The sequence below is a fragment of the Lygodium microphyllum genome, chromosome 16, assembly GCF_053477565.2.
Source record: "Lygodium microphyllum isolate KBCC chromosome 16, Lygodium_microphyllum_v1.1.10, whole genome shotgun sequence".
NCBI lineage: Eukaryota > Viridiplantae > Streptophyta > Polypodiopsida > Schizaeales > Lygodiaceae > Lygodium > Lygodium microphyllum.
The window spans coordinates 4,564,768-4,590,510 of NC_141150.1; positions in this window are offsets into that span (position 1 = coordinate 4,564,768).

Here is a 25,743-nt window from a genome sequence, read left to right on the forward strand (position 1 = left end):
GCAAATAAAATGCCTAAGGTCCGATGGAGGGGGAGAGTACCTCTCAAATGAGATTGCAAGGTTCTTGCAGGAGCATGGCATAAAGCAGCAATATTCATGCAGTCATACCCCACAACAAAATGGAATTGCAGAAAGGAAAAATAGGCATATTGGAGAGGTATCTCGTGCCATGCTCAATGAAAAAGACCTGCCAGATTTTTATTGGGCTGAAGCAGTTGCTACAACAGTCTACATAATGAACAGGACTCCCACTACAGCAATACATGGGATGACTCCAGAGGAGAGGTATACTGGTAGGAAACCAGATATTTCTCATTTGAAAATTTTTGGTTGCATTGCCTATGTACATGTGCCAGATGAATTGAGATCCAAGTTGGATCCAAAAGCTGAGAAGTGCATCTTTATTGGTTACTCTCTGCAGCAAAAAGGGTATAGATGCTATAACCCTTCTACTCGTAAGTTTACATGGACAGAGATGTTGTTTTTTATGAGATGAGTAGCTGGTATAAACCAGTAAATGTGATTGATGATGTAGATGCACAAAATGGTAATGCTGCACAGAATTCACAGCAGCAGTCACAAAATATTAGTGGACCTGGAGCATCCTCTAGCAGTGGTTCACATTCTTCGCCATGGACAGGCAGATTGAGATCAGGAGAATCTTCTCAAAGCAATGCAGATAGTGGTATGCAGGTATCACGAAAAGGAAAAGAGAAGGTTGATCAGCCCATGTTTGATGTGAATGCAGGTCACTCTTATGTGGATGGTGAATCCAGTGGCTCAGAACAGAGCATTGATGATGAGTTGGGTATTCCTTCTATTGTTACACCTGGAGTGAGGAAGACCAGGGATGTTTTGAGAGCATCTGGGAGTGAACCTACTTTGCGCACGTCTACAAGAGCTAGGTATCCTGTGGATAGGCTGAAATATGATGGATTTACAGCCATCCACTATGCATATATGGTCAAAGTGATACAGGAACCAGAACCTACTTCTTTTGAGCAAGCCATGGGAAAAGAAAAATGGGAGAAAGCCATGGATGAAGAAATGGATGCCTTGGAAGCAAATGCTACATGGGAGTTAGTACATTTGCCTAAAGGTAAGAATGCAATTGGTTATAAGTGGGTTTATAAGGTGAAGCACAATGCAGATGGTTCTGTGAACAAATACAAGGCAAGATTAGTAGTCAAGGGGTATGCACAAACATATGGTATTGACTATAAAGAAACATTCAGTCTGGTTGCAAGGATGGCAACCGTAAGAGCAGTCATTGCTATGGCTGCATCAAAGGGATGGTCTTTACATCAGATGGATGTAAAGAATGCCTTCTTGCATGGTGATTTGCAAGAAGAGGTCTATATGGAGCAGCCACCAGGTTATGTGCATGCTGTTCATCCTGAGTTTGTTTGCAGGTTGAAGAAAGCCTTGTATGGCTTGAAGCAAGCACCTAGAGCATGGTCTGACAAGATAGGACAGTATCTTGTCACAATTGGCTTTCAGATTTCCAAGGCAGATTTCTCACTTTATGTGAGAAAAACAGAGAAAGGTATTATGCTACTTGTCATTTATGTTGATGATTTGATTAGGACAGGTGACAGTGATGAAGATATCCTTCATGTGAAAATGCTATTGAAGTAGAAGTTTGAGATGAAGGATTTGGGATAGCTGCGTTATTTCTTGGGCATTGAGGTGATTAGATCACCAAGTGGGATACAGCTCTTGTAGAGGCAGTATGGATTGGACATGCTGTCCAAATATGGGATAACAGGTTGTAAGCCTATTTCAGTTCCTTTGGAGCAGAATGTGAAGCTAAGCGCACATGCAGGTGAGCTTCTGGAAGACCCTACTATGTACAGACGCATAGTAGGACGCTTGATTTATATGACTATTACCAGGCCAGATTTGAACTATGCTGTTGGATTGGTAAGTCAGTTTATGCAGGCTCCAAGGAAACTGCATTTGGATGCGGCTAGACGCATACTCAGGTATGTGAAGTCCACATTGCAGTATGGACTATTTTATGAGACTGGGGTTCAGATACAGTTGCATGGATACACTGATGCTGATTGGGCTGGTAGCATTTCTGATAGACGATCTACCAGTGGATATGTGCTCTCTTTTGGAAGTGCTGCAGTCACTTGGAGCAGCAAGAAACAACCTACAGTTGCCTTGTCCAGCACAAAGGCTGAGTACAGGGGTGCAGCAATGGCTGCATGTGAGGTAGCTTGGTTGCATAAGCTACTTTATGATATGCATCAGCCTACAGATGGGCCAGTTGTCATTTATTGTGACAACATGAGTAGTATACACTTGGCAAATAACCCAGTCTATCATGCTAGAACAAAGCACATTGAGGTGCATTATCACTATGTGCGGGAGAGGGTTTTACTAGGTCTGATTGATCTAGTTTATGTCAACACAAAGGATCAGGTAGCTGACATATTTACGAAGGCATTGGGCGCAGAGAAGCTGCGCAAGTTCAGAGACCTGCTTGGTATGCAGGAATTGGGATTGAGCTCAAGGGGGAGTGTTGAGATATCGAGCTCCACTCGTGATATGCCAGGGTGACCGTTGTGCATTTATGTCACCGACGTGTCAGTTGCAGATGCGGTTGGTACACCGCCCATGAATAATAGCTACATGATAGCTATCCTTATCTACTCTAGTTCACGGCTCAGTTAGTATGCCACCTTAGTTAGTTGAGTTTGGTTTGAGACCCATATATAGGGTTCTTCTATTTCTTTATACTAGGGTTCTTTTGGCTTACACAAACTAAGAAGAGAAAAACTGTTTTCAGCCTCCACCTCTGTGTGTATTCCCCCATTGTGCAAGCAAGAAAGCTACAAGTGAGACTCCTTCCTTCTCTCCCACAATCCTGACAGAAGCAAGCTCATCAAATACATCTCTACCAAATAACATCTCACATGTACAAGGATTATATCATTTGTATACTTCTTGTCTAATGCATAGCCAACAAAGACAAACTTGATTGCTTTCGAATCCAAATTCTTCATTTTCTCCCTGGGTAGTTCACTATGTATACCCTCTATATCACGTACATTCAAGGCCTATTTATAAATATCCTTATCTATGAAGTTTTCCTTAATAAAATATAGCCATTTTCTATTCAATCTATAAGTAACTCCTTTATATGGGACCCTTCTGTATGTTTAAAAAATGTGTGAAAATCGTATTTTAAAATTTTCTTATGTTGAACCCACATAATACATACATACATTCATGTCTTACGTCCCCAAGATTTTCTCATCAAGCACATGCACATAGATAATACATACAAAGGCTTTTAAATGGCTAATAGAAGGTTTGTGCCCATATAGTTTCTCATAAGGCATATTGTTACAAATGCCAACTATAGGATTCCTATTCAAGACATATACTACATGTCAAGAATCATATAGTGGTGGGACTTCCTTGAGTTGTTTCACCAAATGCACACCATACACACAAGAGAAAGGTCACTCAAGAACACAAGAAGAGAGATGGAAACCAAAAAAATTTCTTGTGATTTTTCTTCTTCTTTTAAACACCATATAATATACACAAAGTATAGATAAGATACAACATAAAGGAAAGTGGCCTACTAAGTTAAACATAAATTATTAAAGTGCTTGACAAATATTTATTATTTTGTATGCGCATGGACACACGGTTTAAATATTTTATTATTGGACATCAAAATATGGAAGATTTTATGGCCGAAGGTGACTTACCGAAACCAATGATGGAGCAAAAATTGGACCTAATTATGATGCAACTTCAAGAGGAATGAAGAGCACGTCAAACTTTGCAAGCTCAACTGGCCACTCTTCAACAATCTACTGTCAAACAAGATGGACCGCAACCCGAAGATGTTATACGACATACGATCGATGCAACACTTGAAGGACAATCTATCTGGAAAGAAGCCAAGATAAGTAAAAGAAATTTCAAATTCCGTACTTTTAATGGGCTAGACTGTCCTCACTTTTATCAGTCAATTTGATGATTATTTCCATGAAGAACAGTATGCCGAAAAGACAAACTCAAGTGTGTCACTAACCATTAAGTGGACAAAGCATCACTATAGTGGACTGTTGTCCGCAAAAGTATTGATTGTCCTACTACTTGGGAGGCTTTCCAAATGAATTTTTTGTAGAATTTTCTTCCACCTCAATTCCACGAAAAACCAATAAAACAGTGGGATCTTCTGCAACAAAGAAATCGTGAGCCTATTTCACAATATACCGAGCATTTCTGGAATCCTTTATTGCAACTTTGAATGCTTGAAGATGTACTTGAGGCGATCCAAAAGCACAAGTTTATGTCTGGTTTGCTTGGTCACTTCTATGCGGAAGTGAACATGTTCAAGCCAACGACTCTCAAGGATGTAATTTCTTTGGCCCATGATGCTGAAGACAAAATTCAAGGATGAGAGAAGCGACCACAACAATTCCCAACTAACAGTAACTTCGGTACAAAGCAATTCAATTCTAACTTTCGAAGATTCAATCAAAATGGCTTTGTTCCATCTTCTTTCCGTAAATCTTAGACACAACCCCCCGCTTTACCAACAAACACAAATCTAAATCCTAAGCCATCTTTCCACCCAAATCCCAACATTTCTAAACTCCTAGCCATTACCAATAATGCTTCCAAAGCCAAACCCATAGTCTGCTATAAGTGCCATCAACCTAGACATCTAGCAGTGAATTATCAATTCAAAAAGCTTGTTCACATCAACTACTAGGGAGCAACTGAAGATAAAGACCATGAAGAAATGCCCAATTTCACAGAAGACGATGAGATATCGGTACTACTTCAGATAATTTATCAAGTATGCCAAATCCTCATTTTTTATTAACAATGAAATGTCTTGTGCATGGTAGAGAAAAGATTGTCTTACATTATGACAGGAGCACACACGATTTTATTTTTACAAAATTGGTCAAAGCATTGAATTTACATACTATTCCGACCCATTATCACATCAAGGCTGCATTCTTAGGCACTAGATACAATGGAACACAAGAAGTTCATGACTTAGAAATTAAAATTGGCGATTATGTTGAACGTAAAATTTTCTTAGTTGTGCCTTTGTAATCTAGTGACATTATCTTAGGAATGCCTTGGCATCATAAATATAATCCTGATATAGAGTATTCCACTCATTCAATGAAGATTTCTTTTAATGAAAACAAATCACATTTCATGGTACGCACACCCTTAATAATTTTCCATTGCTTAGTCACACACAGGCTAAGCATGCATTAAGAAAAGGTAGCAAATCATACTTAGTATGGGTGAATGAAATTGAAGCTAAGGAAAATCATATGCATCCTAGGCATGCACAATTTCTTTCACAATTTAAAGATTGTTTTGCTATTGACTTACCACCTGGCTTACCACCTACACGTCCTGAAGATCATAAAATAGACTTAATTCTAGGTTCTCAACCACCATGTAAAGAACCTTATCGACATAACCAAATTGAACAAAAAGATATTCAAACCCAAGTTGAAGAATTGTTAACCCGAGAAATCATTATGCCCAGTAGTTCTCCTTTCGGTGCACCTATCCTATTAGTCAAGAGAAAATTAGCACCTATAGGATGCGCATTGATTATCGTGCCCTAAATAAGATCACTGTCAAGAATAGATATTTGATCCCTAGGGTAGACGATCTCATGGATAAGCTACAAGGAGCTACAATATTTAGCAAGATAGATCTTAAATCTGGATACCATCAAGTACGACTGGATACATTCGATATCTTCAAAACTGCATTTAGGACTCAAATTGGACATTATGAATTCCTTACTATGCCATTTGGTTTAACTAATGCACTAGCCATATTTAGTTGTATGATGAATCGCATATTTTTGAAGCATCAGCATTGTGTCATTGTTTTCTTTAATGAAATATTGGTTTTCAGTAAGAATGAGAACGAGCATTATGAACATTTATCCTTGGTTTTCAAATTATTGAAAGAGAATCAACTATATACTAATCTTGAAAAGAGTGAATTCTTCCAAACCCTCATTGAATACTTAGGACATATTGTTTCATTTGACGGTATTAAAGTTGATCCTAAAAAGATAGAGACAATTTTGAATTAGCGGATACCTAAGAATGTGCATGAATTACGTTCTTTCTTAGGTCTTGCTACCTTTTACAAAAAATTTGTGAGAAATTTTTCATTGCTTGCATTGCCTTTGACAAATTTATTAAAGAAATGTATTGTATATCATTGGTCTAATAATCAGCAAAAGTCTTTTGATTTACTGAAACATGCCTTAACACATGCCCCTGTATTGCAACTACCTGACTTTAATAGACCATTCTTCCTATTAGTCACTATGCTAGTGGATCTAGAATAGGAGCTATCCTTATGCAAGATTCACATCCCATAGCTTACTCTAGCAGCAAACTTAAACCATCTGAACTCAAGTATTCTACCTATGATAAGGAATTGCTAGCAGTAGTATAAGCTTTACGTTAATGAAAATACTATTTAATGGGATCTGAATTCATGATCAAAACTGACCAACAAAGTATCAAACATCTCCTTAGTCAGCCACAAATCTCTGACCGTCATATTAAATGGGCTGCTTTTATTCAAAGTTTTCATCCACTTATCCAATATCAACCTAGAAAAGAGAATGTTGTTGCTGATGCCTTGAGGAGAAGACCGACTATCCATAATATCTCTGTGATATCTTTTAATTCCCTTATCCCTATGAAAGATACCTATCATCGAGACTCCATTTTTCAAGTTGGTTGGAATAAAATAGTTGCAAATAACTGGATTCCAATAGATTCATTATCTTATTCTGATGGATTTATGTTTTATGAGAAAAGATTGTGTGTAACTATTCCATTTCGATCATTTCTGTTGCACAAAATTCATTGTCCTCCATACCAAGACCATAGATGCATTATTTCTAATTTACATACATTGGTTGAAGATTTTTATTGGCTGCAAATGGAATCTGATGTTTCTAACTTTGTATCTGAATTTTTAATTTGTCAAAGAGTGAAGCGACACAATGGTAAGCAATATGGTTTATTAATGCCTTTACCAATTCCAAAACAACCATGGGAATATATTTCAATGGATTTTATTACTGGTTAAGCTAATCATGATATGATCTAGACTATTGTAGATCAATTTATCAAACAAGCATATTTTATTCCATGCAAGAAAACATTAACGGCATCTCAAGTTGCACAATTATTTTTAAAGACTATTTTCACTAACCATGGTTTGCCAAAAGTTATTACTTCTGACCGTGATTCTAGATTCTGTAATAATTTTTGGACTACTTTGTTTGCTAATTTAGGTACAAAGATTGATTTTTCATGTACATTTCATCCTAAAACAAATGGGTAAATAGAAGCTACTAACAATACAATTTTAGATCTTTTGTGTGCATACACAAATTTCAAAACCACAAACATGGGATACACACCTACATTTACTTCAGTTTGCATACAATAACATACCACATACAGCTACACAAAGAAAGCACCTTTTGAAATCATTTATGGATATAGATTACCTACACATGTTACCTCATTGTCAAACAAAGTTAAAGTTGCCGATGATATTGCCAATATGCATGCTTCTATTTTTGCTGAAGTCAAATACATGATTCCAAAAGCCCAGTAATCATACACAAAACAAGCTAATAAGAAAAGAAAAGCTATGAGTTTCAAAATTGATGATTATGTTTGGTTGCATTGAAAAGAGAAGATTACAAAGTGTTGAGAAACATCATGTTGTTAAGTTAGCTCCTAGATTTTATGGACCTTTCAAAATCATTCACAAAATCAATGACAATGCATTTAAATTAGAATTACCCCAACACTAGAAAATCCATAATACTTTTCATATTAGTTTGTTATGACCTTTTAAAGGCCAATTACATGTTCACCATGTCTATGAAAACCCTCCTTTGTTAGAAGAAACTGAAATCCTTGAACCTGAAACTATTCTAGACATTGGCTTCATGACCACTCAAATTGGCCGTATATACTCTACATATTTGGTTAAGTTTAAAAATCATCCTGTTGAAGAGGCCCAATGGATGCACACCCATGACCTAAGTGCTTACCCCTCACTACTCACTCCACATTGAGCTAATAGCAATTGAGGACAATTACTATCCCACCCCAGGGGTATGATGCCAGGAGGCATATTCCGCGCTGGGGCTTATACACAAGGTGGATTCCTTGTGGGAGAAGTTGACTGGGATGCTTATCCTTTTCAGGCTTCATGTTAATTTAATGTGCACATGGGTGACTCCACAATGGGTGATTTCACAAAATACATATTTAAATTAATGGACGTTAATGAGTTTAGAGTGCACTCATATTAAATTAAGGTTAGGACAGAGTTCCAACCTATTTATTTATTTTGTAGCTGAAGACTGCTAGGTATTCACTTTTGTCAGTTTAATTTTATTATTTTTTAACAATTGTGAATGCTTCAATTGATGTGTAGAGCAGGTGACAGTGGCGTTGGGAAACATTGGGCGATAGTGTGTATTAGAAGAAATTATCATTTTGAATGGGCACGCGTCTTATCATTAAAGGTATGGAGCTAATATTTATTTAGGTACACTTATTTATTGAAGCACTTGACAAATATTTATTATTTTGTATGTGCATGGGCGCATGGTTAATTAAATATTTCATTATTGGACATTGTATTTGGGCAGACTCTTGGGCCACCCAACCGCTTTATTCTTTATTTGGACAAAAGCAAACACAAAAGCTAAAGCATGCTTATGGTAAAATTGGGCTATTTTTGAGCTTTGATATGAATAAATTTATAAATACATGCCTTGTGAAGTGCTCACACAAGGCATGGGGGGAGATTGAACCCAATTAGTCCTTTTTCCTCATGTCATGCAAGTCTATTCTCTTGATTTTTGAGCTTAAAGTAGAGTTATTTGTTCTTGGGGACCTTCTGGTGCTCACTACGTACGCATCCCGCATCCGATTTGCACACCACAAACCCTAAAAAGGATGATAAGGGAACCCAAGTCCTTAACCCTAATGTGGAAGCTAGTCCTCTAAAAGCTGCTAATTGCAAAGATGACTCCAATAAGAAGCTTTCAAAAGAAGAAGGTAAAAACCAAGAAAGAGGCACTTAAGCTTATTTAATGACTAAGAGAAAGAATGGTCTAGCAAGAGAAGAGAACCATTGCTAACTAACATGAATTTGACTTACTCAATTCTCTTTGCGAGGTAAAGCCTGACATGGATCTCCTACAAAAGCTCATCAAGTTATCTCCAAGGGTGCGTAAAAAGTTTAAAAAGATCCTTTGCACTAGGTATATCATTGAACCCTTGGAAATTGCTCGTGTGGAAGATGACCAGTTTAAACATGTTGAAAAGCATTGTCCAAGGGTGGCAATATATATTGATGGAATATTAGTGGATCATGCCATTGTGGATATAGGATCCTCCATCAATATTATGAGTTCAAAATTGATAGAAAGGCTAGGATTGGAAATCCAAAAGGATTCCTCCACAATTCTTTGGATGGCTAATGGGACAGTTTAAGATAACCGAAAGGTTGCATTACCAAAGTCCATGTGACTGTTGCTAATGTGGAATGCATTTTGGACTTTAGGATTATTAGGTTTGTGGGGTGGCCAGGCTATCAAATATTATTAGGAAGGCCATGGATCTTTCAATCCAACTATCAAGTTGATATACCCGCTAGGCGTCTAATTTTTGGTAGAGGTGCCATACACATAACAGTGGATTCATATCTTGAATCTCCTCAAAGCGACAAAGTGCCCTTATCTTTGATAGAATTAGATGTATTAGATAATCCTTCTAGCAATGAGACTTTTCCAAGAGATGAATCAAGAGAGGGGTCCACTACAAAAGATGTCTACCATTGACTCTAAACGAGCTGACAAAAGCTCAAGACAGAATCAAAGATGTAGATGTGATTGAGCTAGATCTCAATACATTGAATGAGACACATCCAATTAAATTAGAATCTATGCTTAGTTTGGCAGAGGAAGGACTATATATCCATGATCCAAACATTGTGTGATATTTTTGCTTGGAGCTACGATAAGCGGAGGGGGGGGGGGGGGGGAGGGAGGGAGGGGGGTATTCCTCCTAGTCTATGGCTATGAATACTATTCCCTTAAAGAAAGATAGCCATCATATTCGACAAAAATTGAGGCGTATGATTTTTGAGCTAAGGGACAGACTATTTAAGGAGCTATAAAAATTATGTAAGGCTAGCCTGATATTTCTTGTAGAACATACGGAGTGGTGTTCACCAATAGTTATCAAGAAAAAGAAAAATAATCAAATTTAACTTTGTGTAGATTTTAGAGAGCTCAATAAACAAACAATTAAAGATTACTATTCACTGACATTTATTGATCAGATTCTAGATCAATTAGCAACTAAGGATATTTATTCATTTGTAGACTACTTCATTGGTTATAAAAAATGGATATCGTTGAGAGGAAGATAAGTTGAAAATGATATATATCATTGTATTTGGCACCTTTGCATATCAAGTTATGGCTTTTGGATTATACAATGCACCAGATTCTTGGCAACATATGGCTAATAAAACTTTTGATGATATTTTCCCAATGGAGCTGAAAGTCTTCATTGATGATCTAGAGCAACCACCACTAGAAAGAGACATCTAATCATTCTAAGAAAATATTTCCAGCAATGCATACAGTTCTACATTGCTCTCAATCTAAGGAAATGCGTCTTTGAAGTGCCCTATGGATTGTTGTTGGTGGACCATGTGGTTAGCTCAAGATAAATGTTATCTTCATTATGTGTCTGCCATGTACTCCTAAAGAAATGCATAGCTTTCTGTTATCAATCAGATATTATCAATGATTTATTAATGCATTGGCTGAGAGGACATTACCATTGATGAATCTATTATCCTTTAACTATCTATTTTTTTGGAGTGATTCATGTCAAGTATCCTTTGAGGATGTAAAGAAGCATGCGTTGGCAAAAGCTCCAATCCTAAAAGCACTTAAAAGGGATGAGATATTTTATATATTTCCTAGCTACAATGTATACTATGAATGTTGTTTGGCCTAAATTTGGGAGGAGAAGTTATGCCATCTGATTGTGTTTGCCAATTGCAAATTGGGGGTATCCTAGATTAATTATACCTTCGTGGAGAAATTGTGCCTTGGGATGATCTTTGCAACAAAGAAATTTAGGCACTACATCCTATATGAAAAGGTACTATTTCATATGAAGGTAGAGAGGCTAAGACTGTTGTTGACTAGGTTATAGCTGCCTGACCACCTAGCAAAGTGGCTAATCACTTTTCAAAAGTTTGATTGTGAAAATAGGAGTAAGCCGTCAAAGTTGTAGGGCATTGTTGAATATCTTGTGGGTTTTCCTTGATTATGGGAACACTATATTGGCAAGGGATCAATGATGTTTATTGCCAATGTGGCATGCCTAATGAGGTTATGTTTATCTTGAAAGAGTGCCATGACTTCGCTTGTGGAGGGAACTTTGTTGGATGGTTGACTACATAGAAATCTTTGAGAGTCAGATATTGGTGGCCGTCCATTTTTCAAGATGCATTTACATATGTAAAGATATATGATACCTATCAGCGACATGAGAATAGGAAGAATAGGAAGCACCCACTAACTCCTATCATGGGGCTATACTACCATTTCAAAAGTGGAGCATTGATTTTTTTGGACCTATATATCCTTTGTCAACCACATGAAAGCATTATATCATTGTGGCGACATACTATTTCATAAAGTTGTCTGAAGCCTACGCTAAAATGATAGATAATGCCAAATAAGCTACTAGTTTTATTTTGGAATAGATTGTTTGCCATTTTGGTCCACCTAAGAAGCTTTTGTCTAACCACGAGACACATTTTTTGAATAAACTGATTGAGGTTTCGACAGAAGCTCTAAATTTTAAACATAATAAGACCACGCCTTACAACCCCCAAACTAATGATCAAGTAGAGAGCACTAATAAGCACCTTGTGGGGATTTTATCCAAGACTGTATTCAAAGGTAAGTGTGCACGGGATAAGCAGTTGTATGTGATTGTATTCGAAGGTAAGCATGACTGGGATAAGAAGTTGTATGTGGTTGTTGGGCTTATAATACAACATTCAAAAGAGCTACAAGACACATCCCTTTCAAATTAGTATATGGAAAAGAGTGTGATTTACCTTTGGAGATTGAGCTACCTATAGTAAGGTTCGCTCTAAACTATTCTTTGGGTAAAGAGAAAGCATTGCAAGAAAGGTTCACTTCCCTTGTACATATTGACGAGATTAGATTACAAGGCTCGTTACATCAAGAAGTAGCGAAGAAGAGAATGAAAGAGCTTCATGACCTTTGAGAGCGGAGTTTTGAGCCCAGGATATGCCTAAAATTTGCCAAAAAATCTAGAATTTAGGGGAAAAATATTTAACATCGAAGGCGGCGGCTGTAGCTAGGACGATTTTAAGCACCAAGTAAAAGACGGCAAAGGCGTTCGAGCGACACTTGTGGATTTTTTATAATTTTTCCAACTGCAGTGCGGGATTACAGGAGCTGCCAGTCAGTGCGGGATGTCGAGACGGATGTGCAAGATTTTTTAGAGGCTGAAACGGAGCCCGGACAAGGAAGAGGCCAAAAATTGGCCAAGATACGAAAGGGTGGACAAACCTTGGACCAAAGGGGGGGTGCCCTTTGGGAATTTTACCCCCCCCCCCCCCCCCCCCAAAAAAAACATGGAGAGAGATGGCGGCAGCACGCAGAGATGGTGCCGAAAAATGCGCTACCCCCCTCTCCCCCCAATTCGAATTCTAGGCTGCAAAGAAGCTATGTAACGGACAATGCCTGGCAACTTCTCCCTCTTGGCTAACTCTATCGCCCGTCTTCGCGCGAGATATGGCTGTCTAGATGAAGAGATCAGAATCTAGTTTTTCTCTCTCCTCCCTCTCTCTCTTCTCTATGGGCTGTTCATGTGCACCATCTTGAAGGAGGAACCGGGAAGGAGAATGAAGGAAGTGGTAATGGAGATTGATGGAGATGCTGAAGATTGAAGTGAAGCATTGGATTGAGAGCAATGGAGGCTCCATTTGCTGGCTATGCAGTCATTCAAGGTATCTCGGGTACGTAAAAACACGGTATGATCATTTTTATGAAGGAAAATGAAGAAATTTTTATAGTTTATTATGATAATTATGTTCTTATTGGATGAAAATTTGTTTGTGTGCTGGTTGCATCATGATTAATTGTTGTTTATCTTAAAAATTTTGATTTTGCAATAATTTACATGCTCTATTTAATTCTCGTAAACCCAAAATGCAGTTTTTAAGCGATAAAATGGTAGTTTTTCCGTTTCGGGTGGGTAAAAGGTGTTCCCATGGGGGGAATATGGAAGATAAATTGAATGTTAGAATGTTGAAGTGAGTGGAATAAGAAAAATAAAAAATAACATATTTTATTGCCAAATAAATTAAGAAAATGAGAAAAATAAGGAAAAAAGTAGAAATACATCTTACAAAAATAAGGAAAAATATAATGATTGTTTGTGGATGTATGATAGTGGCAAAGCATGAGGTTTAGTCTTAGTTTGCCCTATCTCCTTGTCAAAGTTTGTGATTTATCGCTCTTTATACATCAAAACATGACAAAATGAACCTCTACACATATGCAACGAAAGCAATACCTAAACGTAAGGGGTTGGGATGTTTGAATGGTGTGATTTGCGTGCTGATTGTTGCTGATTTTCTGATGCATATCATGACATAGAGTTTGTTGTACTTTAATTAAGAGGATAGTAGCACGGGCGTTGTCTCGGTGCTATCCTTATATTGCCGCAACGCGTTAGGGAATAAGCATTTGAAAGCCTGGTTGTGCCCATCACGGTTTCTGATTTAAAATTATATTTCAGCACTTTAGGATCATCCACCTTTGCATGTGCATGTAAACCATGGTGTCAGAATAAAAAGACTGGATGCATAGTACATGTTTTCAATGACAATGACCCACGCATGAGTGTGGAAAGGCATCCTAAGCCGTAGGATAGATGTTCGTTTCTTGGGGGATTATTTGGAAAGGACACATGGTATCTCCTGGAGTACTTTCGAAATGAAAGAGTGGAGTTTGTTTGTTTGTTTTATATGTTGAGCAGTGCATCAAGGGGCCAATCCCTGCGATGTAGGAGAGCTGCAGTGCGGCCGTGATGATTCCACCGAGAGGTTGCCTCCCATGTATGTGATTATCCTGGTATTTATTGCCAATGTGTATGGGTTCTCCCTCTGAGGAGTCTGTAGAAAGGGAAATGTTGGACTACAAAACTACAAAGCTATAAACGCATAGATTAGGCTTTAGGACAATTTGTGATAGACGCTCCTGGCCTGCGAGGCCATGAGGGTGTGTTTGTTTGTCATGAGTATGAGGTCCGACTAGTGCCATAGCCAATGCCGGCCCATTTGAGGTCCCATCAGTGGTGCATCTACCGGGAGCTACCAACAAGTGGTGGTTCTCGAATCTAGGGTTTTTAGGGACCAAAAAGTTGGTTTATGTCCTCTGACAAGGACCGTCAAGCCGAAATACAAAAAGCAGAACGTGCTGAGAGGGCTAGACGGCGATTGGAGATTGTAAGTCACTATTCTCCTCAAAGGAGTAGCCCGATACACATAAGAGGCAATGGTCTTAGTAACTCAACTGCTGCACATAGTCCTTTAGGTGCAGAACGAAGCACAAGTTCTTCCTCTCTTCCACCAAATCAAATGAGAGCGGAATTTTGGTGCCGAGAAGTGCTTAAAAATAGCTAAAAATTATGAATATCAAGGGAAAAATATTCAATGTCAAAGACGGCGGCTCGATCTAGGACGATTTTAAGCGCCAAAGTGCTTTAAAGGCGCCCGAGCGACGCTTGTTGATTTTTCATAATTTTTCAGATAGTCATGCGGGTTGACAGGAGTTACCGGCCAATGCGAGATGCCAAGCCGGACGCCCAGGATTTTTCAGAGCTCAATTCCGAGTCCGGACGAGAAAATGGCCAAGAATTGGTCAAGATTTGAAGAGGTGGACATGAGTTGGGCCAAGTGGTAAGTGTTTTTGGGGTCTTGGAAGCATTTTATGCCAAAAAAAATCGTGGCATGAAAGATGAGTGAAAAAACGTGGAGAAAACGTGGAGGAAGATGACGCCCGAAAAATGCGCCATGAATGGATGAGAGGCATCATGGCTGCTGCAAACAACCCCCCCAATTGATCATGGGGCTTGAATCCCCTCTGTCTGTGGACTCTATCGCCGTGCTTCGCCCGTCCAATGGTGGTCTCTATGAAGAATTCTAATTTCAGTCTTTCTCTCTCCTCCCTCTCTCTCCCCTAAAGGCAGATTCATGTGGTGAAGAGGAAGAAGAAGAATGGATGATGGATGCTTGCCCAATGAAGACCAGGTTGTTCCATGGTGTAAGAAGATTGAAGATTGCTGAATGTGGACTGTCATGAGCAGTAATGGTGGCTGGAAATCAGTCCCGAGATATGGAAAATAAAAACCTGCAACCCGCAAAAGAACGGTAATCTCATTGTTATAAAGGAAAATGGTGTTTTTATGCAATTTGCTTGATGCATTCTTGTTCCCATGAGATGATAATGCATTATAATTTTGTCTTTCAACTGTTTATGCTCAGAAAATCAGAAAATCATAAGTGTTGTGGATGAAATTAGTAGTGAAAAACCCGTAAATATGCAAAATATGGGGAAATTGGGTGTTTTTGAGACATCAATGGAAAATATCATAAGACACACCAACTAAACTTGTCTTTTTGCTGTAGATGAACCTAAGGGCCACATCCCATAACCCATTTTGAATTTTTAGTCATTAAGTATTGGGAAAAATACAAGAAAAATAAGGAAAATAAGAGAAAAATAAGGGAAAATGGATTTTGAGTGTCGAAAATTAAGGAAAAATAAGATTCATGTTTGTGGATGTATGGGGGGTCTGAAGTATGAGGTTTAGCCTCAGTTCAGCCCTACCTCTATGTTTTAGTGAGTTTTTATGGCTTTTTATGCAATAAAAATGTGGAAAATGAACCCTAAACCTATGCAATATGCACAACCTAAACGGGTGAGGGGGTTGGACTGTATGAAAAGTGTGTAAATGTTGAATGAAATAATAGAAAGTTTGCTGGTTTTTTTTTATGCATACCATATAGATTGGACGATATTTAAAGATTAAGAACCTAGTAGCACGAGGGTTTCTCGGTGCTAGGTTCATGCAACGCTGCATACGAACAAGAGAGAAATTCATTGAAAGAAATGTTTTGCACTAAGCACCAATGCTGACTTTCTTAATTGTTTGAGTACGTGGATATTCACAATTTGCATGAAGCATGAAATTTAAAATGTATCAGATAATACCTCCTGATGCATAGCAATTGCTTTTTAGAGGAATATGACCAACGTTGAGTGAGTAAGGTTGTTCAAGCTGTAGGCTAGGCGTTGGGTCTAAGGAAAAGTAAAGTGAGGAAGCATGGTATGTCTCCTGGAAATACGCGGATCATAAAAGAGAGGATTTTGTGTTCGTATGTCTTATATATGTTTAGCGACGCATTGAGGGGCCAATCCCCAAGGTGTAGGAGAGTCGCAGTGAGGTAGCGGCATTCAGCCGTTGGAGGACCTCCTATGTTTGTGCTTCGTGCTATTTGGCAATGTGCTGGGACTCCCTCTGAGGAGTGTTAGTTAGGTTAGAGTTGGACTACAAGACGTTATACAAACGCAAGATGCTTAGGAAGATGATGTATGTGTCATCCACGCTCCTGGCCGCGAGGCCGTGGGGTTGTTGAGTGCATGATAGAGGTCTGGCTAGTGCATGAGCCAGTGCTGGCCCGTTTTAGGTCCCATCATCAACCCACTTCAAGTGGGGGTGTGATCCCATTAGTTCAAACTCCTATTGTCAATCCGATTGTCATCATGGCACAACCCATTGCAATTCCTGCAGGGACGCCGGATTTGCCTGCTTTAGGAGTGCCTTTGCCCATTTTAATGGGTTAGCCAAAGCAGATGCAGAGTTTCACATTTGTGAATTCCAAAGACTAATGTTTAATTACCGTATCCAAGATGAGGGACATCTTATGATGTTCTTTAACATGACATTAAAAGGAAGGGCTGCAGTATGGTATCATAGCATAGAGACTGGAACCATAACCACAATCGACCAATTTTATGTAGTATGGTATCATAGCATAGAGACTGGAACCATAACCACAATCGACCAATTTTATGCAGCTTTTCGAGGAGAATATACCCCTGAAAGAGGTGGCCAATACTAGTTGCGTGTGTTGAATGTAACACGCCAAGACCCCCATGAGAATGTGAAAGCCTATGCCAAGAATCTTAAGGAAGTATTTCGTAAGTTATAAACTTACATTCCTATTTCGCCAGCAGCTGTCCAATTGCAATACTTCTTGCATGGATTGGATTTCAATATTCAAGTACAATTGAGCAGTGTGGCTTTAGCTGATATAGACACCGCCATCACACAGGCAGAAGGAGTAGAGTCACGATTACACATGGCCTATTCCTCTCGGATAAATCTTAATGCAGGTCTAGTACCTAGAGGCAATCTACCATTGATAAATGGAAGTCAAGGGATGCCTATGAATAACCCTAATGGGAGAGGAAGCATGGTTCAAAATGTACCTTTGCTGCCAACTCCTCCCAGTGTGACTATGCCTATGGCTAGTCAGTTGGCTCCACCAAATGTTGGAGGCCAAGTTTCGAATCCTGATGTTGTTCCTATGAGTCAACAACCAATGCCTAATCAAATTGTTAGGCCCATGGAATGACGGATAGACAATCAAGGCTATGAGTTGAGTGCCTCTAATGTCCTTGGCAAAGTTAAGGATATGATGAAGCATTATACTGACATGATTTCTGAATAATATCGGCAAATAGCTGTTGACGTCAATTTCCTGAAGAAGCAGCAGAATCTGATAGGGATTCGACACCCTGAAGAGGGTGGTCCCTCAAGATTCAGCTGTAAGTGGTGTGGCAGACAGCATTTCCCTAGAAACTGTCCAAATGTTAAATGTGATATTTATGGGAAGTCGGGCCACTTAGCCGCTACCTGTTGGAGTAAGATTAGTTCCCTCCAACAAGGGAGTAAACAGCCAGGTCCAGTTAATCATAGAGCGCAAGGTAATAACCTCTAACAAAATGATGGACCAAGACAAATACTGCAAAGGGGAAAGACCACGATAGAGGAGTTGCCACAAGGCAATGAAGTCAGCCTTATTGAGGCTGTATCCGTCAATGGTGCTGAAACCTCTAACCTATGAGCTGTGACAAGAGGCCAAAAGGCTAAAGAGGGTGATAGAGATAATGCAAAACCGGTTGAGGGAAACCCTAAGCAAGGGGATAAGGGGACGCAAGTCTTGAATCCTGGCGTGGAAGGGGGACCCCTAAGGCCTGTTGACAAGAAAGTCGATCCCAAGAAGGATAAGGAAGTGCCAAGAAAGAAGGCAAGAGCTAAAAAAGAAGTACCAAAGCCGGTCCCGAGACCAAAAGAAAGAATGGTTTGGAGAGAAAAGAGAGCTTTGGCTACCTATCATGATTTTGATTTAGCAAGTTCTCTTTGCGAAGTCAAACCAGATGTGAACCTCTTACAGTTGATTAAATTATCTCCAGGAGTATGCAAGGAATTTAAGAAGATCCTGCATATTGGGTATATTGTAAAACCTTTGGGCATAGCACGAGTAGGGGAAGATTGGTTTGATCATGCTGAAAAGAATTGCCCTAGGGTTCCAGCATACGTGGATGGAATATTAGTGGAGCATGCTATCGTAGACACTAGGTCCTCCGTCAATATCATGAGTTCAGAGTTGATGAAGAGGTTGGGTCTAGGCATCCAAAAAGATAGCTCCACCCTTCTTAGAATGGCTGATGATAGTCTAAGACAACCAAAAGGTTGCGTTACTAAAGTCCATGTTACAATTGCAAGTGTAGAATGCTTCTTGGACTTTAGGGTGATAAGATTTGTGGGACGTCCTAGCTATCGAGTCTTGCTAGGTAGGCCTTGGATTTTACGAACAGACTGTCAAGTCGATACACCAGTCAGTCGAGTGGTTCTAGGTAGAGGTGCTAATCGAGTAATAGTCAATGCTTACCCTGAGTCTCCTCAGAGTGAGAGAGCTCCTTTATCCTCTACTGAATTAGAGACAACAGATGATCCATCTGGTAGTGAGACATCATCCAGCGATGAATCTAAAGAGGGGTCCACTACAGAGGATATTTATCAGATAACTCTAAATGAGCTGATAGAGCCGCAAGATAGGATAAGAGATGCGGATGTGATTGAGTTGGACCTTGGTACGTCGAATGATTCATAGCCAATTAAATTAGGTTCCATGCTCAGTTCAGCAGAAAGGGAGGACTATGTGTCCTTGATTCAAGAATTCCGTGACATCTTTGCTTAGAGTTATGACGAGTTAAGAGGCATTCCTCCCAGCCTGGTTGTTCATACTATTCCTGTAAAAGCAGGCAGTCGTCCTATGTGTCAGAAAGTAAGGCGTATGCCTTTTGAATTAAGGGACGGGCTATTTGAGGAGTTACAAAAGTTACGGAAAGCTGGTTTAATTTTTCCTGTATAACACACAGAATGGTGTTCACCAGTTGTCATCAGGAAGAAGAAAAACAACCAAATCTGACTATGTGTAGATTTTAGAGAGTTGAATAAGCAGACGATGAAGGATTACTACCCGTTGCCATTTATTGACCAGATTTTGGATCAATTAGCGGGTAGGGAAATATATTCTTTTATGGATTGCTCTGCAGGATATAACCAGATGGCAATTGCAGAAGAGGACAAGTTGAAAACAACTTTTATTACTGTCTTTGATACTTTTGTATACCATGTGATGGCCTTTGGTTTGTGCAATGCACCTGGATCATGGCAACAAACAACAGACAAGACCTTTGGTGACATCTCCCCAGATGAGTTGAAAGTATTTATCGATGACTTGGGGGTAGCCACTGTAAGGGAGTTGATTATCTTAAGAAAGTACTTTGAGTGCTGCGGATAATTTTGTATCACTCTTAACCCACAGAAGTGTGTCTTTGGAGTGCCTTATGGGCTATTGCTAGGCCATGTGGTCAGTTCAATAGGGATCGCAACTGACCCTGAAAAGATCGAGGTTATAGTCGCTATGAGTCCACCATGCACTTCGAAAGAGGTACATAGCTTTCTGTCATCGATAGGGTACTATCGGAGGTTTATAAATGCCTTGGCAGAAAGGACGTTGCCACTAATGAACTTATTATCCTTTAGCTGTCTATTTGTATGGAGCGACCCTTGTAAGGTAGCTTTCGAGGATGTGAAACATGAGCTAGTAAAAGCACCAGTTTTAAAAGCACCTAAAAGAGGCAAGGTATTTTACATATTTTCAACAACCACCATGCATAGTATCAGCTGCTATTTAGCCCAAATTTGGGAGGAAAAGTGATATTATCCTATAGCTTTTGCTAGTCGAAAATTGGGCATATCAGAAATCAACTACACCTACATGGAGAAGTTGTGCCTTGCGATGGTTTTTGCGACTAAAAAATTCAGGCACTACATCCTCTATGAGAAGGTAGTTTTCTATACGAAGGCGGAAGGGCTTAGATTGCTTATGAACAAGCTGCAGCCGCCTGATCGTCTGGCAAAGTGGTTAATCACTTTGCAGGAGTTCGATTATGAGATTAAGAGTAAGCCACCAAGGTTGCAAGGGATTGTGGAATGCCTTGTGGATTTCGGGGAGCCAAAAGAGACTTTGGTTGAAGGAAGTGATATGGAAGAAATGTTTAAAATTGATACACCTTCTATCCCATCTTGGTATGCTGCTATCACGCATTATCTATCAACGGGAGAGACTGGAGCTAGTTTATCAAAATCAGAAAAGAGGAAAATTAGACAACAGGCTTTGAAGTTTTCCTTGATCGTAGGAACACTATATCGGCAGGGTGTTGATGATATCTATCGCCGATGTGTGATACCTGACGAGGTTCCTTTCATCCTGGAAGAGTACCATGACTCTGCATGTGGAGGGCACTTCGCTGGACGGTTGGCGGCACATAAAGCTTTAAGAGCTAGATATTGGTGGCCGTCCATCTTCCAAGATTCCTTTGAGTACGTTAAGAGATGTGATACCTATCAAAGACATGACAGCAGAGAGAATAGGAAACGCCCACTTACGCCTATTATGGCTATCCTTCCATTTGAGAAGTGGGGCATTGACTTTGTGGGTCCTATCACCCCGTCGTCTACTACCCAGCAGAGGTGCATTATAGTAGCAACTGATTATTTTACAAAATGGTCAGAAGCGCGGACGACGAGGCAGGACAATGCAAAAGAGACTACAAGTTTCCTCTTAGAGCAAATTATCTGTCGTTTCGGTCCGCCAAAGGAACTAGTGTCGGACCGTGACACCCACTTTTTGAATAAAGTGATCAAAAGCCTGACTGAAGCTTGGCAAATCAAGGACAATAAAACGACCCCCTATAATCCGCAAGCCAACGGGCAAGTCGAAAGTACTAATAAGCAGCTTGTGGGTATCTTGTCTAAACTAGTCTCGGAGGAGAAACAAGACTGGGACAGGAAGTTGTATGTGGCAGTATGGGCATACAATACAACGTTCAAGCGAGCTACCGGCCATACTCCATTTAAATTAGTTTATGGGAAAGAGTGTGTGTTACCCCTCGAAATCGAGTTGCCAACCATATGGTTTGCAATTAACCACTCTTTGGGAGATGAGAATGCACTCTTTGAATGTTTCACGACCATAGCCCACCTCGATGAACTAAAATTGCAGAGCTTATTACACCAGGAGGTAACTAAACATCGGATGAAGCAGTTGCATGACCTTAAAGCAAATAAGTATACCTTTAAAAAGGGGCAATTAGTTGTGTACTACGATGCACATAGGGAGCTGTTTCCAGGGAAGCTGGAACCTAGATGGGATGGCCCCTACAAGATTGTCAGGATAGGGAAGAATAGGTATGTGGCTCTACTAGCTGATTTGCAGGGAGTAGAATTTAAAAATAAGGTTAATCTTAATAAGATTAAGCCTTATTATTTCTAAGTATGCTAATACAGAAAAATGCATTGCATGTCCATGCTGGGGCTGATTTGAGACCTGCAAAAGAGCTTAAAGCTGGTTGATGGGGAGGTTAATTCCTTATTTGGAGCACCCATATCTGGAGCAGAGGTACCATCAGGGGAAACTTATCTGCTGGTGGAGCAAAGAATACAAAGTGATTGAGCAAGAAGATGGAATCTTTGTGTGGGAGATCAAAGTCTTCTGCCATCACTGCTTACGAGTGTTAACAAGTATCCCTGTTGAGTTTAATGAAGAAGGTGGGATGGAGCCATCAGTTCATCCTCTAAATATGCTAAACTTTGACTATCATAATTACAAATAGAGGAGTTCGTGATGGCAGGCTGGGTAAACCCATTGTGGACGTACACATTATATTTTGACGGAGCATCCAGGGGCCCTAATAAAAAAGGGAGTGTTGGAGTAGTAATCCGAGATCCCCGACGTAGAGTTACGATAAAGTTAGCTACTTAACTCGGGGTAGGATTCACTAATAACATGGCGGAGTATAAAGCCTTGATTATGGGATTGCATATTGCCAAGTAAGGTGGTATTCGGCGGTTGTTAGTAAAAGGGGATTCCCAGTTGATCTTGAATCAGCTAGATGGGACATACATAGTGCAGAATCCCATCCTTTGTATGTATCATCGAACTACGATGACCCTGCTTGAGGAGTTTGAGAGAGTGTCTCTTCAGCTAATTCCACATTACTGGAATCAATTTGCGGATTCACTGGCAAATCTTGCTTATGAAGAAGACCTTTTCTTCAACTATGGTCCTAGTTTGGATATTGCTATCAATAATGAGACAGGACCCGATTACTTGTGGGGAATGTTATCAGAGCATGCAATATATGGCAGGCGATGGTTGATATGGGTGATACAAAGAGTAGCCGAGACCCATCTACCGTTGTTATCCTAGACCCATAGGCTGATTAGACAACATGTTATGCGTACACCTCTTGCTATATATGCAGGAGGGATGGGTCATAAGCTTATGCATTTAGTTTAGGGCTGCGAGTCCTATTTTTCCTCCTTGGAAAGGAGCATATTATGGTATATCTGTACTATTTCGGGGAGGGATGTGTACGTGTTATTCTGCTTTATTTCATTAGGCCAAGAGGGCCAATCAGTTTTGTAGAGAAAGGATTTATTTCTTTAGGCCAAGAGGGCCAGTTGTCTGTTTAGTACGGGTGCAGTTAATGGTTTCTTGTTTTAGCCCTGTGCTAGACAGGTTTAAAGAAGAGCTTGGAAGGAGCCTATGTCACGTGGAGACTTCTCGTGATATGTGTCTATGTACTTGTAGGGGATTTTCTTTTCTTGTTGGGGATCAGAGTCCAAGGCATGAAGTCCCAGGTTTAGGTTAGGCATGTCTGAGGGAGGTCTGAGTAGTCATTGCCTCCTGTAAAGACATTGTCAAGTACCAAAAGACCTGTTTTAGAAAGCAGTCCTAGTGACCCTGTTCTGCTAGCCTGCTAGGCAGCCGTTCTAGGAGTTCTTATTAGTTGTGAGGCAGTTAGAGAAGCATGCCGAGGGAAAATGATGATAGAGAGGAAGAAACCCTGAATATCTCAAAGGAAATAAATATATACAAAGATGTGTAAAAAGGGGTTCTAGCCCCTATAAAAATAGAAAAGAAAAGAAAATAAATAAAAATTTATAAGCAGTTGATCATCGCCTTGCGAAGGCCTGGTAGGTTCCTGGGGACGAGTCAGACCCGAGGCCAATGCCTTGTCTTCCTAGGGGTGGCGTCTCGCTGGAAAAGAAGAAAGTCAGGAAGGTTGGAGTGAAAATAAAAGTGAGCATCAGAAAAGGATTAAGTGTCGCCTAGCGAGGGCTTGGTAGGTTCTTGGGTATCGAGACAGGACCTGAGGCCGATCCATGTTCTCATTGGGTCACTACGCTTAGCTCCCTCCTTTTTACACGCCCGAGTATGGGGGAAAAAGAAGCCTAAAAGACGAAATGTACTAAAAGAAAATACTTCTTGATCAGGCTATAGGAGTCCTCGCCTAGTAGGAGCTCCTGGTTGTGTTGTCCTTAGTTCGGTAGGTAGTTCAGACCACCACTTAGGGCAACCTCTTGGATAGTTCTTTTTAGTTTGGCCGTGTTGGAGCAGTTGGTTAGTGACTAGCTTCGGATCTTCTATCAGATTATGCTAGGCCTACTCCTTGTGGATGTCATGCCTTGATTTTGTCAGGGGTAGAGTGAGCATTGTGATGTGTTTTAATATGTACCTATTTTGTATCAGCTTGGTGCTTCCTTTGGTTGTTTTGTGCAGATCTGTTGTGGGATTCGACGGGCTAAGTCGTCCTATCCCGTGGTTGCCAATGAGAGCGGAGTTTTGAGCCTGGGATGTGCCTAAAATTTGCCAAAAAATCCCAAATTTAGGGGAAAAATATTTAACATCAAAGGCAGCGGCTGCAGCTAGGATGATTTTAAGCACCAAGTGAAAGACAGCTGTTAAAAGGCGCCCGAGCGACACTTGTGGATTTTTTATCATTTTTTCGACTGCCATGCGAGATGCCAGGAGTTGCCAGTCATCAGTGCGGGATGTCGAGATAGACGTGCAGGATTTTTCAGAGGCTGAAACGGAGCCCGGACGAGGAAGAGGCCAAAAATTGGCCAAGATACGAAAGGGTGGACAAACCTTGGGGGGTGTCCTTTGGGAATTTTAACCCCTCCTATTAAAAAAAACGTGGAGAGAGATGGTGGCAGCATGCAGAGATGGTGCCGAAAAATGCGCTACCCCACCCCCCCAATTCAAATTCTAGGCTGCAAAGAAGCTATGTAACGGACAATGCCTGGCAACTTTTCCCTCTTGGCTGACTCTATCGCTGGTCTTCACGCGAGATATGGCTGTCTGGATGAAGAGATTAGAATCTAGTCTTTCTCTCTCCTCCCTCTCTCTCTTCTCTATGGGATGTTCATGTGCACCATCTTGAAGGAGGAACCGGGAAGGAGAATGAAGGAAGTGGTGATGGAGATTGATGGAGATGCTGAAGATTGAAGTGCAGCATTGGATTGAGAGCAATGGAGGCTCCATTTTCTGGTTATGTAGTCATTCAAGGCATCTCGGGTTACGTAAAAACATGGAATGACCATTTTTATGAAGGAAAATGAAGGATTTTTTATAGTTTATGATGATAATTATGTTCTTATTGGATGAAAATTTGTTTGTGTGCTGGTTGCATCATGATTAATTGATGTTTATCAAAAAAATTTGATTTTGCAATAATTTATATGCTCTATTTAATTTCCATAAACCCGAAATGCGGTCTTTAAGCGGTAAAATGGTAGTTTTTCCGTTTCGGGTGGGTAAAAGGTATTCCCATGGGGGGAATATGGAAGATAAATTGAATGTTAGTATGCTGAAGTAAGTCGAATAAGAAAAATTAAAAAATAGCATATTTTATTGCCAAATAAATCAAAAAAATGAAAAAAATAAGGAAAAAAATAGAAATACGTCTTACAAAAATAAGGAAAAATATAATGATTGTTTGTGGATGTATGGTAGTGGCAAAGCATGAGGTTTAGTCTCAATTTTCCCTATCTCTTTGTCAAAGTTTGTGATTTATCGCTCTTTATACATCAAAACATGACAAAATGAACCTCT